This window comes from Ambystoma mexicanum, unplaced genomic scaffold (genome assembly GCF_040938575.1).
Source record: "Ambystoma mexicanum isolate Mex_15411 unplaced genomic scaffold, UKY_AmexF1_1 Mex_scaf34, whole genome shotgun sequence".
Taxonomy (NCBI): Eukaryota; Metazoa; Chordata; class Amphibia; order Caudata; family Ambystomatidae; genus Ambystoma; species Ambystoma mexicanum.
In genome coordinates, this window is record NW_027182449.1 from 371555 (window position 1) to 389031 (window position 17477).

The following is a 17477-nucleotide window of genomic DNA, read 5'->3' on the forward strand; positions in this document are numbered from 1 at the left end:
TTGCAAGGAACTGACGCCTGGGTGAGTGCTAGTGTGGCTTGAGGTAAATTCACGGGCAGCTTCTTTGCAAACTTTTGCCAAACCAACTTGGGGCAGCAGTGGGGTAGAGAGTCAGCCTTCTGCTGATGCCTGCCTAGGCGTAGCTGGGCTGGGGGCCTCAGCTGCTGTTACTGGGCCTGCTTCTTTCCGGGACTTGTAGGCCACCAGCCGGAGAAAGTAAGGGCCTCAACCAACATCGCCCTCTGCCTTCCAAAGAGTCGAGGAGTCCCCAGCAGGAAAATTGTGTGTGTGTTTATTTCTTCTTTTTTAGAGATGCTTTCTATTTTTGTAAGGAACCGACGCCTGGGTGAGTGCTAGTGTGGCGTGAGCTAAATTTACAGGCATCTTCTTTGCAAACTTTTGCCAAACCAACTTGGAGCAGCAGTGGGGTAGAGAGTCAGCCTTCAGCTGATGCCTGCCTGGGCTGGGCTGGTCTGGGGGCCTCAGCTGCTGTTACTGGGCCTGCTTCTTTCCTGGACTTGTAGGCCACCAGCCCGAGAAGGTAAGGGCCTCAACCAACATCGCCCTCTGCCTTCCAAAGAGTCGAGGAGACCCCAGCAGGAAAATTGTGTGTGTTTATTTCTTCTTTTTTTAGAGATGCTTTCTATTTTTGTAAGGAACCGACGCCTGGGTGAGTGCTAGTGTGGCTTGAGGTAAATTTACGGGCAGCTTCTTTGCAAACTTTTGCCAAACCAACTTGGGGCAGCACTGGGGTAGAGAGTCAGCCTTCCGCTGATGCCTGCCTAGGCGTGGCTGGGCTGGGGGCCTCAGTTGCTGTTACTGGGCCTGCTTCTTTCCTGGACTTGTAGGCCGCCAGCCTGAGAAGGTAAGGCCTCAACCAACATCGCCCTCTGCCTTCCAAAGAGTCGAGGAGACCGCAGCAGGAAAATTGTGTGTGTGTTTATTTCTTCTTTTTTTAGAGGTGCTTTCTATTTTTGTAAGGAACTGACGCCTGGGTGAGTGCTAGTGTGGCATGAGTTAAATTTACAGGCATCTTCTTTGCAAACTTTTGCCAAACCAACTTGGGGCAGCAGTGGGGTAGAGAGTCAGCCTTCTGCTGATGCCTGCCTAGGCGTGGCTGGGCTGGGGGCCTCAGCTGCTGTTACTGGGCCTGCTTCTTTCCTGGACTTGTAGGCCACCAGCCGGAGAAAGTAAGGGCCTCAACCAACATCGCCCTCTGCCTTCCAAAGAGTCGAGGAGACCCCAGCAGGAAAATTGTGTGTGTGTTTATTTCTTCTTTTTTAGAGATGCTTTCTATTATTGTAAGGAACCGACGCCTGGGTGAGTGCTAGTGTGGCGTGAGTTAAATTTACAGGCATCTTCTTTGCAAACTTTTGCCAAACCAACTTGGGGCAGCAGTCGGGTAGAGAGTCAGCCTTCTGCTGATGCCTGCCTAGGCGTTGCTGGGCTGGGGGCCTCAGTTGCTGTTACTGGGCCTGCTTCTTTCCTGGACTTGTAGGCCGCCAGCCTGAGAAGGTAAGGCCTCAACCAACATCGCCCTCTGCCTTCCAAAGAGTCGAGGAGACCGCAGCAGGAAAATTGTGTGTGTGTTTATTTCTTCTTTTTTAGAGATGCTTTCTATTATTGTAAGGAACCGACGCCTGGGTGAGTGCTAGTGTGGCTTGAGGTAAATTTACGGGCAGCTTCTTTGCAAACTTTTGCCAAACCAACTTGGGGCAGCACTGGGGTAGAGAGTCAGCCTTCCGCTGATGCCTGCCTAGGCGTGGCTGGGCTGGGGGCCTCAGTTGCTGTTACTGGGCCTGCTTCTTTCCTGGACTTGTAGGCCGCCAGCCTGAGAAGGTAAGGCCTCAACCAACATCGCCCTCTGCCTTCCAAAGAGTCGAGGAGACGCAGCAGGAAAATTGTGTGTGTGTTTATTTCTTCTTTTTTTAGAGGTGCTTTCTATTTTTGTAAGGAACTGACGCCTGGGTGAGTGCTAGTGTGGCGTGAGTTAAATTTACAGGCATCTTCTTTGCAAACTTTTGCCAAACCAACTTGGGGCAGCAGTGGGGTAGAGAGTCAGCCTTCTGCTGATGCCTGCCTAGGCGTGGCTGGGCTGGGGGCCTCAGCTGCTGTTACTGGGCCTGCTTCTTTCCTGGACTTGTAGGCCACCAGCCGGAGAAAGTAAGGGCCTCAACCAACATCGCCCTCTGCCTTCCAAAGAGTCGAGGAGTCCCCAGCAGGAAAATTGTGTGTGTGTTTATTTCTTCTTTTTTAGAGATGCTTTCTATTTTTGTAAGGAACCGACGCCTGGGTGAGTGCTAGTGTGGCTTGAGGTAAATTTACGGGCAGCTTCTTTGCAAACTTTTGCCAAAACAACTTGGGGCAGCACTGGGGTAGAGAGTCTGCCTTCCGCTGATGCCTGCCTAGGCGTGGCTGGGCTGGGGGCCTCAGTTGCTGTTACTGGGCCTGCTTCTTTCCTGGACTTGTAGGCCGCCAGCCTGAGAAGGTAAGGCCTCAACCAACATCGCCCTCTGCCTTCCAAAGAGTCGAGGAGACCGCAGCAGGAAAATTGTGTGTGTGTTTATTTCTTCTTTTTTTAGAGGTGCTTTCTATTTTTGTAAGGAACTGACGCCTGGGTGAGTGCTAGTGTGGCTTGAGGTAAATTCACGGGCAGCTTCTTTGCAAACTTTTGCCAAACCAACTTGGGGCAGCAGTGGGGTAGAGAGTCAGCCTTAAGCTGATGCCTGCCTGGGCTGGGCTGGGGGCCTCAGCTGCTGTTACTGGGCCTGCTTCTTTCCTGGACTTGTAGGCCACCAGCCCGAGATGGTAAGGGCCTCAACCAACATCACCCTCTGCCTTCCAAAGCGTCGAGGAGCCCCCAGCAGGAAAATTGTGTGTGTGTTTATTTCCATCTTTCTTTCCGAGTTTTTTTTTAAAGTTTTGTAAGGAACGGATGCTTGGGTGAGTGAGTGCAAGTGTGGCTTGGCCTGAATTTACAGACACTTTCTTTGCAAACATGAGTAGGCAAGTGGGTATTTCAAAAGTGGGTGCATGGAGCTGCTCGTTGCTTTTCCAAGCTGGCAGCTGTGGCTCCTGAGCTTGAGGCAAAAAGAAGGGCAGAAGCACACTGCAGAGGACAGCGTTCAGCCTTGCAAGAGGGCAGTGGACGTCGGAGGAGCCGACACAGCACAAGAGGCTCAGAATCGGCGCACTCTTCGCCTACGGCCATACCACCCTGAATGCGCCCGATCTCGGAAGCTAAGCAGGGTCGGGCCTGGTTAGTACTTGGATGGGAGACCGCCTGGGAATACCAGGTGCTGTAGGCATTTTGCTACTCTGTGCCCGATAGGCGGCGTTCGTCTTCTCCGTCTTGAACTACATTTTTCCTCCATTCCGCTTTTAATTTTAACAAACACGGCGCGTGAAAAAGGCACAGGGGCAGACAGCAGCCCTCGCTCCAATGCAGAGCCCCGTCAGAGGCGGACACGTTGTCGCCAAACTAACTTGGAGCAGCAGCAGCAGCAGCAGGAGACTGAAGCCAGGGCAGCAGCTTGCCGCCTCGGGTGGGTGGATGCAGCCAGAAAGGGCCACTCGTGTCCCTGGCAAAGCACCTCCAGCGTCTCCCCGTTTTCTCTCCAGTGGACGCGCAAGGCCCCCTACAGCTAGGGGAGGCAAGTGGATGGGCCTCATCTGCATATGTGGGCTCTAGAGGAAGAGTGCACCCTGGGAGACAAGGGGACACCTGGAGCGGGAAGTGCTCACGGGGGAGAAGTGCCTACAAGAGGCAGGAAGGGAGGGAGGCCACATCATGCCTCTCCATAGCCAGGCCTCTGGATGATGGGGCAGAAGCGGCCGTCACCCTAAGCTTCCTAGAAGTCCCAGCTGGGCCCCATGCTACCTAATATCTCGCCTGATCGAGCCTGGTCGAGCCTTCAGCCAAGGGACACAGGAGCCAAGGGGTCTGGCCTCGAGCCTTCAGCCGAGGGACCCAGGAGCCCAGGGTCTGGCCTCAGTGCTTCCCAAGTCGGCCTTCAGCTGAAGCCTGCCTGGGCTGGGAGCCTCAGCTGCTGTTCCTGGGTGTGCTTCTTTCCTGCATGTGAAGGCCACCAGCGGCGAAGGTTGCCCTCCGCCTTCTAAGGAGTCGAGGAGACCGCAGCAGGAAAATTGTGTGTGTGTTTATTTCTTCTTTTTTTAGAGGTGCTTTCTATTTTTGCAAGGAACTGACGCCTGGATGAGTGCTAGTGTGGCTTGAGGTAAATTCACGGGCAGCTTCTTTGCAAACTTTTGCCAAACCAACTTGGGGCAGCAGTGGGGTAGAGAGTCAGCCTTCCGCTGATGCCTGCCTAGGCGTGGCTGGGCTGGGGGCCTCAGCTGCTGTTACTGGGCCTGCTTCTTTCCTGGACTTGTAGGCCACCAGCCGGAGAAAGTAAGGGCCTCAACCAACATCGCCCTCTGCCTTCCAAAGAGTCGAGGAGTCCCCAGCAGGAAAATTGTGTGTGTGTTTATTTCTTCTTTTTTAGAGATGCTTTCTATTTTTGTAAGGAAACGACGCCTGGGTGAGTGCTAGTGTGGCGTGAGCTAAATTTACAGGCATCTTCTTTGCAAACTTTTGCCAAACCAACTTGGAGCAGCAGTGGGGTAGAGAGTCAGCCTTCAGCTGATGCCTGCCTGGGCTGGGCTGGTCTGGGGGCCTCAGCTGCTGTTACTGGGCCTGCTTCTTTCCTGGACTTGTAGGCCACCAGCCCGAGAAGGTAAGGGCCTCAACCAACATCGCCCTCTGCCTTCCAAAGAGTCGAGGTGTCCCCAGCAGGAAAATTGTGTGTGTGTATTTCTTCTTTTTTTAGAGATGCTTTCTATTTTTGCAAGGAACCGACGCCTGGGTGAGTGCTAGTGTGGCTTGAGGTAAATTTACGGGCAGCTTCTTTGCAAACTTTTGCCAAACCAACTTGGGGCAGCACTGGGGTAGAGAGTCAGCCTTCCGCTGATGCCTGCCTAGGCGTGGCTGGGCTGGGGGCCTCAGTTGCTGTTACTGGGCCTGCTTCTTTCCTGGACTTGTAGGCCGCCAGCCTGAGAAGGTAAGGCCTCAACCAACATCGCCCTCTGCCTTCCAAAGAGTCGAGGAGACGCAGCAGGAAAATTGTGTGTGTGTTTATTTCTTCTTTTTTTAGAGGTGCTTTCTATTTTTGTAAGGAACTGACGCCTGGGTGAGTGCTAGTGTGGCGTGAGTTAAATTTACAGGCATCTTCTTTGCAAACTTTTGCCAAACCAACTTGGGGCAGCAGTGGGGTAGAGAGTCAGCCTTCTGCTGATGCCTGCCTAGGCGTGGCTGGGCTGGGGGCCTCAGCTGCTGTTACTGGGCCTGCTTCTTTCCTGGACTTGTAGGCCACCAGCCGGAGAAAGTAAGGGCCTCAACCAACATCGCCCTCTGCCTTCCAAAGAGTCGAGGAGTCCCCAGCAGGAAAATTGTATGTGTGTTTATTTCTTCTTTTTTAGAGATGCTTTCTATTTTTGTAAGGAACCGACGCCTGGGTGAGTGCTAGTGTGGCTTGAGGTAAATTTACGGGCAGCTTCTTTGCAAACTTTTGCCAAACCAACTTGGGGCAGCACTGGGGTAGAGAGTCAGCCTTCCGCTGATGCCTGCCTAGGCGTGGCTGGGCTGGGGGCCTCAGTTGCTGTTACTGGGCCTGCTTCTTTCCTGGACTTGTAGGCCGCCAGCCTGAGAAGGTAAGGCCTCAACCAACATCGCCCTCTGCCTTCCAAAGAGTCGAGGAGACCGCAGCAGGAAAATTGTGTGTGTGTTTATTTCTTCTTTTTTTAGAGGTGCTTTCTATTTTTGTAAGGAACTGACGCCTGGGTGAGTGCTAGTGTGGCTTGAGGTAAATTCACGGGCAGCTTCTTTGCAAACTTTTGCCAAACCAACTTGGGGCAGCAGTGGGGTAGAGAGTCAGCCTTAAGCTGATGCCTGCCTGGGCTGGGCTGGGGGCCTCAGCTGCTGTTACTGGGCCTGCTTCTTTCCTGGACTTGTAGGCCACCAGCCCGAGATGGTAAGGGCCTCAACCAACATCACCCTCTGCCTTCCAAAGCGTCGAGGAGCCCCCAGCAGGAAAATTGTGTGTGTGTTTATTTCCATCTTTCTTTCCGAGTTTTTTTTTAAAGTTTTGTAAGGAACGGATGCTTGGGTGAGTGAGTGCAAGTGTGGCTTGGCCTGAATTTACAGACACTTTCTTTGCAAACATGAGTAGGCAAGTGGGTATTTCAAAAGTGGGTGCATGGAGCTGCTCGTTGCTTTTCCAAGCTGGCAGCTGTGGCTCCTGAGCTTGAGGCAAAAAGAAGGGCAGAAGCACACTGCAGAGGACAGCGTTCAGCCTTGCAAGAGGGCAGTGGACGTCGGAGGAGCCGACACAGCACAAGAGGCTCGGAATCGGCGCACTCTTCGCCTACGGCCATACCACCCTGAATGCGCCCGATCTCGGAAGCTAAGCAGGGTCGGGCCTGGTTAGTACTTGGATGGGAGACCGCCTGGGAATACCAGGTGCTGTAGGCATTTTGCTACTCTGTGCCCGATAGGCGGGGTTCGTCTTCTCCGTCTTGAACTACATTTTTCCTCCATTCCGCTTTTAATTTTAACAAACACGGCGCGTGAAAAAGGCACAGGGGCAGACAGCAGCCCTCGCTCCAATGCAGAGCCCCGTCAGAGGCGGACACGTTGTCGCCAAACTAACTTGGAGCAGCAGCAGCAGCAGCAGGAGACTGAAGCCAGGGCAGCAGCTTGCCGCCTCGGGTGGGTGGATGCAGCCAGAAAGGGCCACTCGTGTCCCTGGCAAAGCACCTCCAGCGTCTCCCCGTTTTCTCTCCAGTGGACGCGCAAGGCCCCCTACAGCTAGGGGAGGCAAGTGGATGGGCCTCATCTGCATATGTGGGCTCTAGAGGAAGAGTGCACCCTGGGAGACAAGGGGACACTTGGAGCGGGAAGTGCTCACGGGGGAGAAGTGCCTACAAGAGGCAGGAAGGGAGGGAGGCCACATCATGCCTCTCCATAGCCAGGCCTCTGGATGATGGGGCAGAAGCGGCCGTCACCCTAAGCTTCCTAGAAGTCCCAGCTGGGCCCCATGCTACCTAATATCTCGCCTGATCGAGCCTGGTCGAGCACTGGTCGAGCCTTCAGCCAAGGGACACAGAAGCCAAGGGGTCTGGCCTCGAGCCTTCAGCCGAGGGACCCAGGAGCCCAGGGTCTGGCCTCAGTGCTTCCCAAGTCGGCCTTCAGCTGAAGCCTGCCTGGGCTGGGAGCCTCAGCTGCTGTTCCTGGGTGTGCTTCTTTCCTGCATGTGAAGGCCACCAGCGGCGAAGGTTGCCCTCCGCCTTCTAAGGAGTCGAGGGGATAGAAGCAGGAAAATTGTGTGTGTGTTTATTTCTTCTTTTTTAGAGATGCTTTCTATTATTGTAAGGAACCGACGCCTGGGTGAGTGCTAGTGTGGCTTGAGTTAAATTTACAGGCATCTTCTTTGCAAACTTTTGCCAAACCAACTTGGACCAGCACTGGGGTAGAGAGTCAGCCTTCCGCTGATGCCTGCCTGGGCTGGGCTGGGCTGGGGGCCTCAGCTGCTGTTACTGGGCCTGCTTCTTTCCTGGACTTGTAGGCCGCCAGCCTGAGAAGGTAAGGCCTCAACCAACATCGCCCTCTGCCTTCCAAAGAGTCGAGGAGACCGCAGCAGGAAAATTGTGTGTGTGTTTATTTCTTCTTTTTTTAGAGGTGCTTTCTATTTTTGCAAGGAACTGACGCCTGGGTGAGTGCTAGTGTGGCTTGAGGTAAATTCACGGGCAGCTTCTTTGCAAACTTTTGCCAAACCAACTTGGAGCAGCACTGGGGTAGAGAGTCAGCCTTCCGCTGATGCCTGCCTGGGCTGGGCTGGGCTGGGCTGGGGGCCTCAGTTGCTGTTACTGGGCCTGCTTCTTTCCTGGACTTGTAGGCCGCCAGCCTGAGAAGGTAAGGCCTCAACCAACATCGCCCTCTGCCTTCCAAAGAGTCGAGGAGACCGCAGCAGGAAAATTGTGTGTGTGTTTATTTCTTCTTTTTTTAGAGGTGCTTTCTATTTTTGCAAGGAACTGACGCCTGGGTAAGTGCTAGTGTGGCTTGAGGTAAATTCACGGGCAGCTTCTTTGCAAACTTTTGCCAAACCAACTTGGGGCAGCAGTGGGGTAGAGAGTCAGCCTTCTGCTGATGCCTGCCTAGGCGTGGCTGGGCTGGGGGCCTCAGCTGCTGTTACTGGGCCTGCTTCTTTCCGGGACTTGTAGGCCACCAGCCGGAGAAAGTAAGGGCCTCAACCAACATCGCCCTCTGCCTTCCAAAGAGTCGAGGAGTCCCCAGCAGGAAAATTGTGTGTGTGTTTATTTCTTCTTTTTTAGAGATGCTTTCTATTTTTGTAAGGAACCGACGCCTGGGTGAGTGCTAGTGTGGCGTGAGCTAAATTTACAGGCATCTTCTTTGCAAACTTTTGCCAAACCAACTTGGAGCAGCAGTGGGGTAGAGAGTCAGCCTTCAGCTGATGCCTGCCTGGGCTGGGCTGGTCTGGGGGCCTCAGCTGCTGTTACTGGGCCTGCTTCTTTCCTGGACTTGTAGGCCACCAGCCCGAGAAGGTAAGGGCCTCAACCAACATCGCCCTCTGCCTTCCAAAGAGTCGAGGAGACCCCAGCAGGAAAATTGTGTGTGTTTATTTCTTCTTTTTTTAGAGATGCTTTCTATTTTTGTAAGGAACCGACGCCTGGGTGAGTGCTAGTGTGGCTTGAGGTAAATTTACGGGCAGCTTCTTTGCAAACTTTTGCCAAACCAACTTGGGGCAGCACTGGGGTAGAGAGTCAGCCTTCCGCTGATGCCTGCCTAGGCGTGGCTGGGCTGGGGGCCTCAGTTGCTGTTACTGGGCCTGCTTCTTTCCTGGACTTGTAGGCCGCCAGCCTGAGAAGGTAAGGCCTCAACCAACATCGCCCTCTGCCTTCCAAAGAGTCGAGGAGACCGCAGCAGGAAAATTGTGTGTGTGTTTATTTCTTCTTTTTTTAGAGGTGCTTTCTATTTTTGTAAGGAACTGACGCCTGGGTGAGTGCTAGTGTGGCATGAGTTAAATTTACAGGCATCTTCTTTGCAAACTTTTGCCAAACCAACTTGGGGCAGCAGTGGGGTAGAGAGTCAGCCTTCTGCTGATGCCTGCCTAGGCGTGGCTGGGCTGGGGGCCTCAGCTGCTGTTACTGGGCCTGCTTCTTTCCTGGACTTGTAGGCCACCAGCCGGAGAAAGTAAGGGCCTCAACCAACATCGCCCTCTGCCTTCCAAAGAGTCGAGGAGACCCCAGCAGGAAAATTGTGTGTGTGTTTATTTCTTCTTTTTTAGAGATGCTTTCTATTATTGTAAGGAACCGACGCCTGGGTGAGTGCTAGTGTGGCGTGAGTTAAATTTACAGGCATCTTCTTTGCAAACTTTTGCCAAACCAACTTGGGGCAGCAGTCGGGTAGAGAGTCAGCCTTCTGCTGATGCCTGCCTAGGCGTTGCTGGGCTGGGGGCCTCAGTTGCTGTTACTGGGCCTGCTTCTTTCCTGGACTTGTAGGCCGCCAGCCTGAGAAGGTAAGGCCTCAACCAACATCGCCCTCTGCCTTCCAAAGAGTCGAGGAGACCGCAGCAGGAAAATTGTGTGTGTGTTTATTTCTTCTTTTTTAGAGATGCTTTCTATTATTGTAAGGAACCGACGCCTGGGTGAGTGCTAGTGTGGCTTGAGGTAAATTTACGGGCAGCTTCTTTGCAAACTTTTGCCAAACCAACTTGGGGCAGCACTGGGGTAGAGAGTCAGCCTTCCGCTGATGCCTGCCTAGGCGTGGCTGGGCTGGGGGCCTCAGTTGCTGTTACTGGGCCTGCTTCTTTCCTGGACTTGTAGGCCGCCAGCCTGAGAAGGTAAGGCCTCAACCAACATCGCCCTCTGCCTTCCAAAGAGTCGAGGAGACGCAGCAGGAAAATTGTGTGTGTGTTTATTTCTTCTTTTTTTAGAGGTGCTTTCTATTTTTGTAAGGAACTGACGCCTGGGTGAGTGCTAGTGTGGCGTGAGTTAAATTTACAGGCATCTTCTTTGCAAACTTTTGCCAAACCAACTTGGGGCAGCAGTGGGGTAGAGAGTCAGCCTTCTGCTGATGCCTGCCTAGGCGTGGCTGGGCTGGGGGCCTCAGCTGCTGTTACTGGGCCTGCTTCTTTCCTGGACTTGTAGGCCACCAGCCGGAGAAAGTAAGGGCCTCAACCAACATCGCCCTCTGCCTTCCAAAGAGTCGAGGAGTCCCCAGCAGGAAAATTGTGTGTGTGTTTATTTCTTCTTTTTTAGAGATGCTTTCTATTTTTGTAAGGAACCGACGCCTGGGTGAGTGCTAGTGTGGCTTGAGGTAAATTTACGGGCAGCTTCTTTGCAAACTTTTGCCAAAACAACTTGGGGCAGCACTGGGGTAGAGAGTCAGCCTTCCGCTGATGCCTGCCTAGGCGTGGCTGGGCTGGGGGCCTCAGTTGCTGTTACTGGGCCTGCTTCTTTCCTGGACTTGTAGGCCGCCAGCCTGAGAAGGTAAGGCCTCAACCAACATCGCCCTCTGCCTTCCAAAGAGTCGAGGAGACCGCAGCAGGAAAATTGTGTGTGTGTTTATTTCTTCTTTTTTTAGAGGTGCTTTCTATTTTTGTAAGGAACTGACGCCTGGGTGAGTGCTAGTGTGGCTTGAGGTAAATTCACGGGCAGCTTCTTTGCAAACTTTTGCCAAACCAACTTGGGGCAGCAGTGGGGTAGAGAGTCAGCCTTAAGCTGATGCCTGCCTGGGCTGGGCTGGGGGCCTCAGCTGCTGTTACTGGGCCTGCTTCTTTCCTGGACTTGTAGGCCACCAGCCCGAGATGGTAAGGGCCTCAACCAACATCACCCTCTGCCTTCCAAAGCGTCGAGGAGCCCCAGCAGGAAAATTGTGTGTGTGTTTATTTCCATCTTTCTTTCCGAGTTTTTTTTTAAAGTTTTGTAAGGAACGGATGCTTGGGTGAGTGAGTGCAAGTGTGGCTTGGCCTGAATTTACAGACACTTTCTTTGCAAACATGAGTAGGCAAGTGGGTATTTCAAAAGTGGGTGCATGGAGCTGCTCGTTGCTTTTCCAAGCTGGCAGCTGTGGCTCCTGAGCTTGAGGCAAAAAGAAGGGCAGAAGCACACTGCAGAGGACAGCGTTCTGCCTTGCAAGAGGGCAGTGGACGTCGGAGGAGCCGACACAGCAAAAGAGGCTCGGAATCGGCGCACTCTTCGCCTACGGCCATACCACCCTGAATGCGCCCGATCTCGGAAGCTAAGCAGGGTCGGGCCTGGTTAGTACTTGGATGGGAGACCGCCTGGGAATACCAGGTGCTGTAGGCATTTTGCTACTCTGTGCCCGATAGGCGGCGTTCGTCTTCTCCGTCTTGAACTACATTTTTCCTCCATTCCGCTTTTAATTTTAACAAACACGGCGCGTGAAAAAGGCACAGGGGCAGACAGCAGCCCTCGCTCCAATGCAGAGCCCCGTCAGAGGCGGACACGTTGTCGCCAAACTAACTTGGAGCAGCAGCAGCAGCAGCAGGAGACTGAAGCCAGGGCAGCAGCTTGCCGCCTCGGGTGGGTGGATGCAGCCAGAAAGGGCCACTCGTGTCCCTGGCAAAGCACCTCCAGCGTCTCCCCGTTTTCTCTCCAGTGGACGCGCAAGGCCCCCTACAGCTAGGGGAGGCAAGTGGATGGGCCTCATCTGCATATGTGGGCTCTAGAGGAAGAGTGCACCCTGGGAGACAAGGGGACACTTGGAGCGGGAAGTGCTCACGGGGAAGAAGTGCCTACAAGAGGCAGGAAGGGAGGGAGGCCACATCATGCCTCTCCATAGCCAGGCCTCTGGATGATGGGGCAGAAGCGGCCGTCACCCTAAGCTTCCTAGAAGTCCCAGCTGGGCCCCATGCTACCTAATATCTCGCCTGATCGAGCCTGGTCGAGCACTGGTCGAGCCTTCAGCCAAGGGGCACAGAAGCCAAGGGGTCTGGCCTCGAGCCTTCAGCCGAGGGACCCAGGAGCCCAGGGTCTGGCCTCAGTGCTTCCCAAGTCGGCCTTCAGCTGAAGCCTGCCTGGGCTGGGAGCCTCAGCTGCTGTTCCTGGGTGTGCTTCTTTCCTGCATGTGAAGGCCACCAGCGGCGAAGGTTGCCCTCCGCCTTCTAAGGAGTCGAGGGGATAGAAGCAGGAAAATTGTGTGTGTGTTTATTTCTTATTTTTTAGAGATGCTTTCTATTATTGTAAGGAACCGACGCCTGGGTGAGTGCTAGTGTGGCGTGAGTTAAATTTACAGGCATCTTCTTTGCAAACTTTTGCCAAACCAACTTGGACCAGCACTGGGGTAGAGAGTCAGCCTTCCGCTGATGCCTGCCTGGGCTGGGCTGGGCTGGGGGCCTCAGCTGCTGTTACTGGGCCTGCTTCTTTCCTGGACTTGTAGGCCGCCAGCCTGAGAAGGTAAGGCCTCAACCAACATCGCCCTCTGCCTTCCAAAGAGTCGAGGAGACCGCAGCAGGAAAATTGTGTGTGTGTTTATTTCTTCTTTTTTTAGAGGTGCTTTCTATTTTTGCAAGGAACTGACGCCTGGGTGAGTGCTAGTGTGGCTTGAGGTAAATTCACGGGCAGCTTCTTTGCAAACTTTTGCCAAACCAACTTGGAGCAGCACTGGGGTAGAGAGTCAGCCTTCCGCTGATGCCTGCCTGGGCTGGGCTGGGCTGGGCTGGGGGCCTCAGTTGCTGTTACTGGGCCTGCTTCTTTCCTGGACTTGTAGGCCGCCAGCCTGAGAAGGTAAGGCCTCAACCAACATCGCCCTCTGCCTTCCAAAGAGTCGAGGAGACCGCAGCAGGAAAATTGTGTGTGTGTTTATTTCTTCTTTTTTTAGAGGTGCTTTCTATTTTTGCAAGGAACTGACGCCTGGGTGAGTGCTAGTGTGGCTTGAGGTAAATTCACGGGCAGCTTCTTTGCAAACTTTTGCCAAACCAACTTGGGGCAGCAGTGGGGTAGAGAGTCAGCCTTCTGCTGATGCCTGCCTAGGCGTGGCTGGGCTGGGGGCCTCAGCTGCTGTTACTGGGCCTGCTTCTTTCCGGGACTTGTAGGCCACCAGCCGGAGAAAGTAAGGGCCTCAACCAACATCGCCCTCTGCCTTCCAAAGAGTCGAGGAGTCCCCAGCAGGAAAATTGTGTGTGTGTTTATTTCTTCTTTTTTAGAGATGCTTCCTATTTTTGTAAGGAACCGACGCCTGGGTGAGTGCTAGTGTGGCGTGAGCTAAATTTACAGGCATCTTCTTTGCAAACTTTTGCCAAACCAACTTGGAGCAGCAGTGGGGTAGAGAGTCAGCCTTCAGCTGATGCCTGCCTGGGCTGGGCTGGTCTGGGGGCCTCAGCTGCTGTTACTGGGCCTGCTTCTTTCCTGGACTTGTAGGCCACCAGCCCGAGAAGGTAAGGCCTCAACCAACATCGCCCTCTGCCTTCCAAAGAGTCGAGGAGACCCCAGCAGGAAAATTGTGTGTGTTTATTTCTTCTTTTTTTAGAGATGCTTTCTATTTTTGTAAGGAACCGACGCCTGGGTGAGTGCTAGTGTGGCTTGAGGTAAATTTACGGGCAGCTTCTTTGCAAACTTTTGCCAAACCAACTTGGGGCAGCACTGGGGTAGAGAGTCAGCCTTCCGCTGATGCCTGCCTAGGCGTGGCTGGGCTGGGGGCCTCAGTTGCTGTTACTGGGCCTGCTTCTTTCCTGGACTTGTAGGCCGCCAGCCTGAGAAGGTAAGGCCTCAACCAACATCGCCCTCTGCCTTCCAAAGAGTCGAGGAGACCGCAGCAGGAAAATTGTGTGTGTGTTTATTTCTTCTTTTTTTAGAGGTGCTTTCTATTTTTGTAAGGAACTGACGCCTGGGTGAGTGCTAGTGTGGCATGAGTTAAATTTACAGGCATCTTCTTTGCAAACTTTTGCCAAACCAACTTGGGGCAGCAGTGGGGTAGAGAGTCAGCCTTCTGCTGATGCCTGCCTAGGCGTGGCTGGGCTGGGGGCCTCAGCTGCTGTTACTGGGCCTGCTTCTTTCCTGGACTTGTAGGCCACCAGCCGGAGAAAGTAAGGGCCTCAACCAACATCGCCCTCTGCCTTCCAAAGAGTCGAGGAGACCCCAGCAGGAAAATTGTGTGTGTGTTTATTTCTTCTTTTTTAGAGATGCTTTCTATTATTGTAAGGAACCGACGCCTGGGTGAGTGCTAGTGTGGCGTGAGTTAAATTTACAGGCATCTTCTTTGCAAACTTTTGCCAAACCAACTTGGGGCAGCAGTCGGGTAGAGAGTCAGCCTTCTGCTGATGCCTGCCTAGGCGTTGCTGGGCTGGGGGCCTCAGTTGCTGTTACTGGGCCTGCTTCTTTCCTGGACTTGTAGGCCGCCAGCCTGAGAAGGTAAGGCCTCAACCAACATCGCCCTCTGCCTTCCAAAGAGTCGAGGAGACCGCAGCAGGAAAATTGTGTGTGTGTTTATTTCTTCTTTTTTTAGAGGTGCTTTCTATTTTTGTAAGGAACTGACGCCTGGGTGAGTGCTAGTGTGGCGTGAGTTAAATTTACAGGCATCTTCTTTGCAAACTTTTGCCAAACCAACTTGGGGCAGCAGTGGGGTAGAGAGTCAGCCTTCTGCTGATGCCTGCCTAGGCGTGGCTGGGCTGGGGGCCTCAGCTGCTGTTACTGGGCCTGCTTCTTTCCTGGACTTGTAGGCCACCAGCCGGAGAAAGTAAGGGCCTCAACCAACATCGCCCTCTGCCTTCCAAAGAGTCGAGGAGTCCCCAGCAGGAAAATTGTGTGTGTGTTTATTTCTTCTTTTTTAGAGATGCTTTCTATTTTTGTAAGGAACCGACGCCTGGGTGAGTGCTAGTGTGGCGTGAGCTAAATTTACAGGCATCTTCTTTGCAAACTTTTGCCAAACCAACTTGGAGCAGCAGTGGGGTAGAGAGTCAGCCTTCAGCTGATGCCTGCCTGGGCTGGGCTGGTCTGGGGGCCTCAGCTGCTGTTACTGGGCCTGCTTCTTTCCTGGACTTGTAGGCCACCAGCCCGAGAAGGTAAGGGCCTCAACCAACATCGCCCTCTGCCTTCCAAAGAGTCGAGGAGACCCCAGCAGGAAAATTGTGTGTGTTTATTTCTTCTTTTTTTAGAGATGCTTTCTATTTTTGTAAGGAACCGACGCCTGGGTGAGTGCTAGTGTGGCTTGAGGTAAATTTACGGGCAGCTTCTTTGCAAACTTTTGCCAAATCAACTTGGGGCAGCACTGGGATAGAGAGTCAGCCTTCCGCTGATGCCTGCCTAGGCGTGGCTGGGCTGGGGGCCTCAGTTGCTGTTACTGGGCCTGCTTCTTTCCTGGACTTGTAGGCCGCCAGCCTGAGAAGGTAAGGCCTCAACCAACATCGCCCTCTGCCTTCCAAAGAGTCGAGGAGACCGCAGCAGGAAAATTGTGTGTGTGTTTATTTCTTCTTTTTTTAGAGGTGCTTTCTATTTTTGTAAGGAACTGACGCCTGGGTGAGTGCTAGTGTGGCTTGAGGTAAATTCACGGGCAGCTTCTTTGCAAACTTTTGCCAAACCAACTTGGGGCAGCAGTGGGGTAGAGAGTCAGCCTTAAGCTGATGCCTGCCTGGGCTGGGCTGGGCTGGGGGCCTCAGCTGCTGTTACTGGGCCTGCTTCTTTCCTGGACTTGTAGGTCACCAGCCCGAGATGGTAAGGGCCTCAACCAACATCACCCTCTGCCTTCCAAAGAGTCGAGGAGCCCCCAGCAGGAAAATTGTGTGTGTGTTTATTTCTTCTTTTTTTAGAGGTGCTTTCTATTTTTGTAAGGAACTGACGCCTGGGTGAGTGCTAGTGTGGCGTGAGTTAAATTTACAGGCATCTTCTTTGCAAACTTTTGCCAAACCAACTTGGGGCAGCAGTGGGGTAGAGAGTCAGCCTTCTGCTGATGCCTGCCTAGGCGTGGCTGGGCTGGGGGCCTCAGCTGCTGTTACTGGGCCGGCTTCTTTCCTGGACTTGTAGGCCACCAGCCGGAGAAAGTAAGGGCCTCAACCAACATCGCCCTCTGCCTTCCAAAGAGTCGAGGAGTCCCCAGCAGGAAAATTGTGTGTGTGTTTATTTCTTCTTTTTTAGAGATGCTTTCTATTTTTGTAAGGAACCGACGCCTGGGTGAGTGCTAGTGTGGCTTGAGGTAAATTTACGGGCAGCTTCTTTGCAAACTTTTGCCAAAACAACTTGGGGCAGCACTGGGGTAGAGAGTCAGCCTTCCGCTGATGCCTGCCTAGGCGTGGCTGGGCTGGGGGCCTCAGTTGCTGTTACTGGGCCTGCTTCTTTCCTGGACTTGTAGGCCGCCAGCCTGAGAAGGTAAGGCCTCAACCAACATCGCCCTCTGCCTTCCAAAGAGTCGAGGAGACCGCAGCAGGAAAATTGTGTGTGTGTTTATTTCTTCTTTTTTTAGAGGTGCTTTCTATTTTTGTAAGGAACTGACGCCTGGGTGAGTGCTAGTGTGGCTTGAGGTAAATTCACGGGCAGCTTCTTTGCAAACTTTTGCCAAACCAACTTGGGGCAGCAGTGGGGTAGAGAGTCAGCCTTAAGCTGATGCCTGCCTGGGCTGGGCTGGGGGCCTCAGCTGCTGTTACTGGGCCTGCTTCTTTCCTGGACTTGTAGGCCACCAGCCCGAGATGGTAAGGGCCTCAACCAACATCACCCTCTGCCTTCCAAAGCGTCGAGGAGCCCCCAGCAGGAAAATTGTGTGTGTGTTTATTTCCATCTTTCTTTCCGAGTTTTTTTTTACAGTTTTGTAAGGAACGGATGCTTGGGTGAGTGAGTGCAAGTGTGGCTTGGCCTGAATTTACAGACACTTTCTTTGCAAACATGAGTAGGCAAGTGGGTATTTCAAAAGTGGGTGCATGGAGCTGCTCGTTGCTTTTCCAAGCTGGCAGCTGTGGCTCCTGAGCTTGAGGCAAAAAGAAGGGCAGAAGCACACTGCAGAGGACAGCGTTCAGCCTTGCAAGAGGGCAGTGGACGTCGGAGGAGCCGACACAGCACAAGAGGCTCGGAATCGGCGCACTCTTCGCCTACGGCCTTACCACCCTGAATGCGCCCGATCTCGGAAGCTAAGCAGGGTCGGGCCTGGTTAGTACTTGGATGGGAGACCGCCTGGGAATACCAGGTGCTGTAGGCATTTTGCTACTCTGTGCCCGATAGGCGGCGTTCGTCTTCTCCGTCTTGAACTACATTTTTCCTCCATTCCGCTTTTAATTTTAACAAACACGGCGCGTGAAAAAGGCACAGGGGCAGACAGCAGCCCTCGCTCCAATGCAGAGCCCCGTCAGAGGCGGACACGTTGTCGCCAAACTAACTTGGAGCAGCAGCAGCAGCAGCAGGAGACTGAAGCCAGGGCAGCAGCTTGCCGCCTCGGGTGGGTGGATGCAGCCAGAAAGGGC

General features: G+C 53.4%; 4 pseudogenes; all 4 read left to right on the forward strand.

Moving 5' to 3' along the window:
* Positions 1–3199: 3199 nt before the first annotated feature.
* Positions 3200–3308, forward strand: LOC138559021 (5S ribosomal RNA; annotated as a pseudogene).
* Positions 3309–6417: 3109 nt separating this feature from the next.
* Positions 6418–6526, forward strand: LOC138559022 (5S ribosomal RNA; annotated as a pseudogene).
* Positions 6527–11273: 4747 nt separating this feature from the next.
* On the forward strand, positions 11274–11382 carry LOC138559023 (5S ribosomal RNA; annotated as a pseudogene).
* A 5724-nt stretch (positions 11383–17106) lies between these two features.
* Positions 17107–17215, forward strand: LOC138559062 (5S ribosomal RNA; annotated as a pseudogene).
* Positions 17216–17477: the final 262 nt, after the last annotated feature.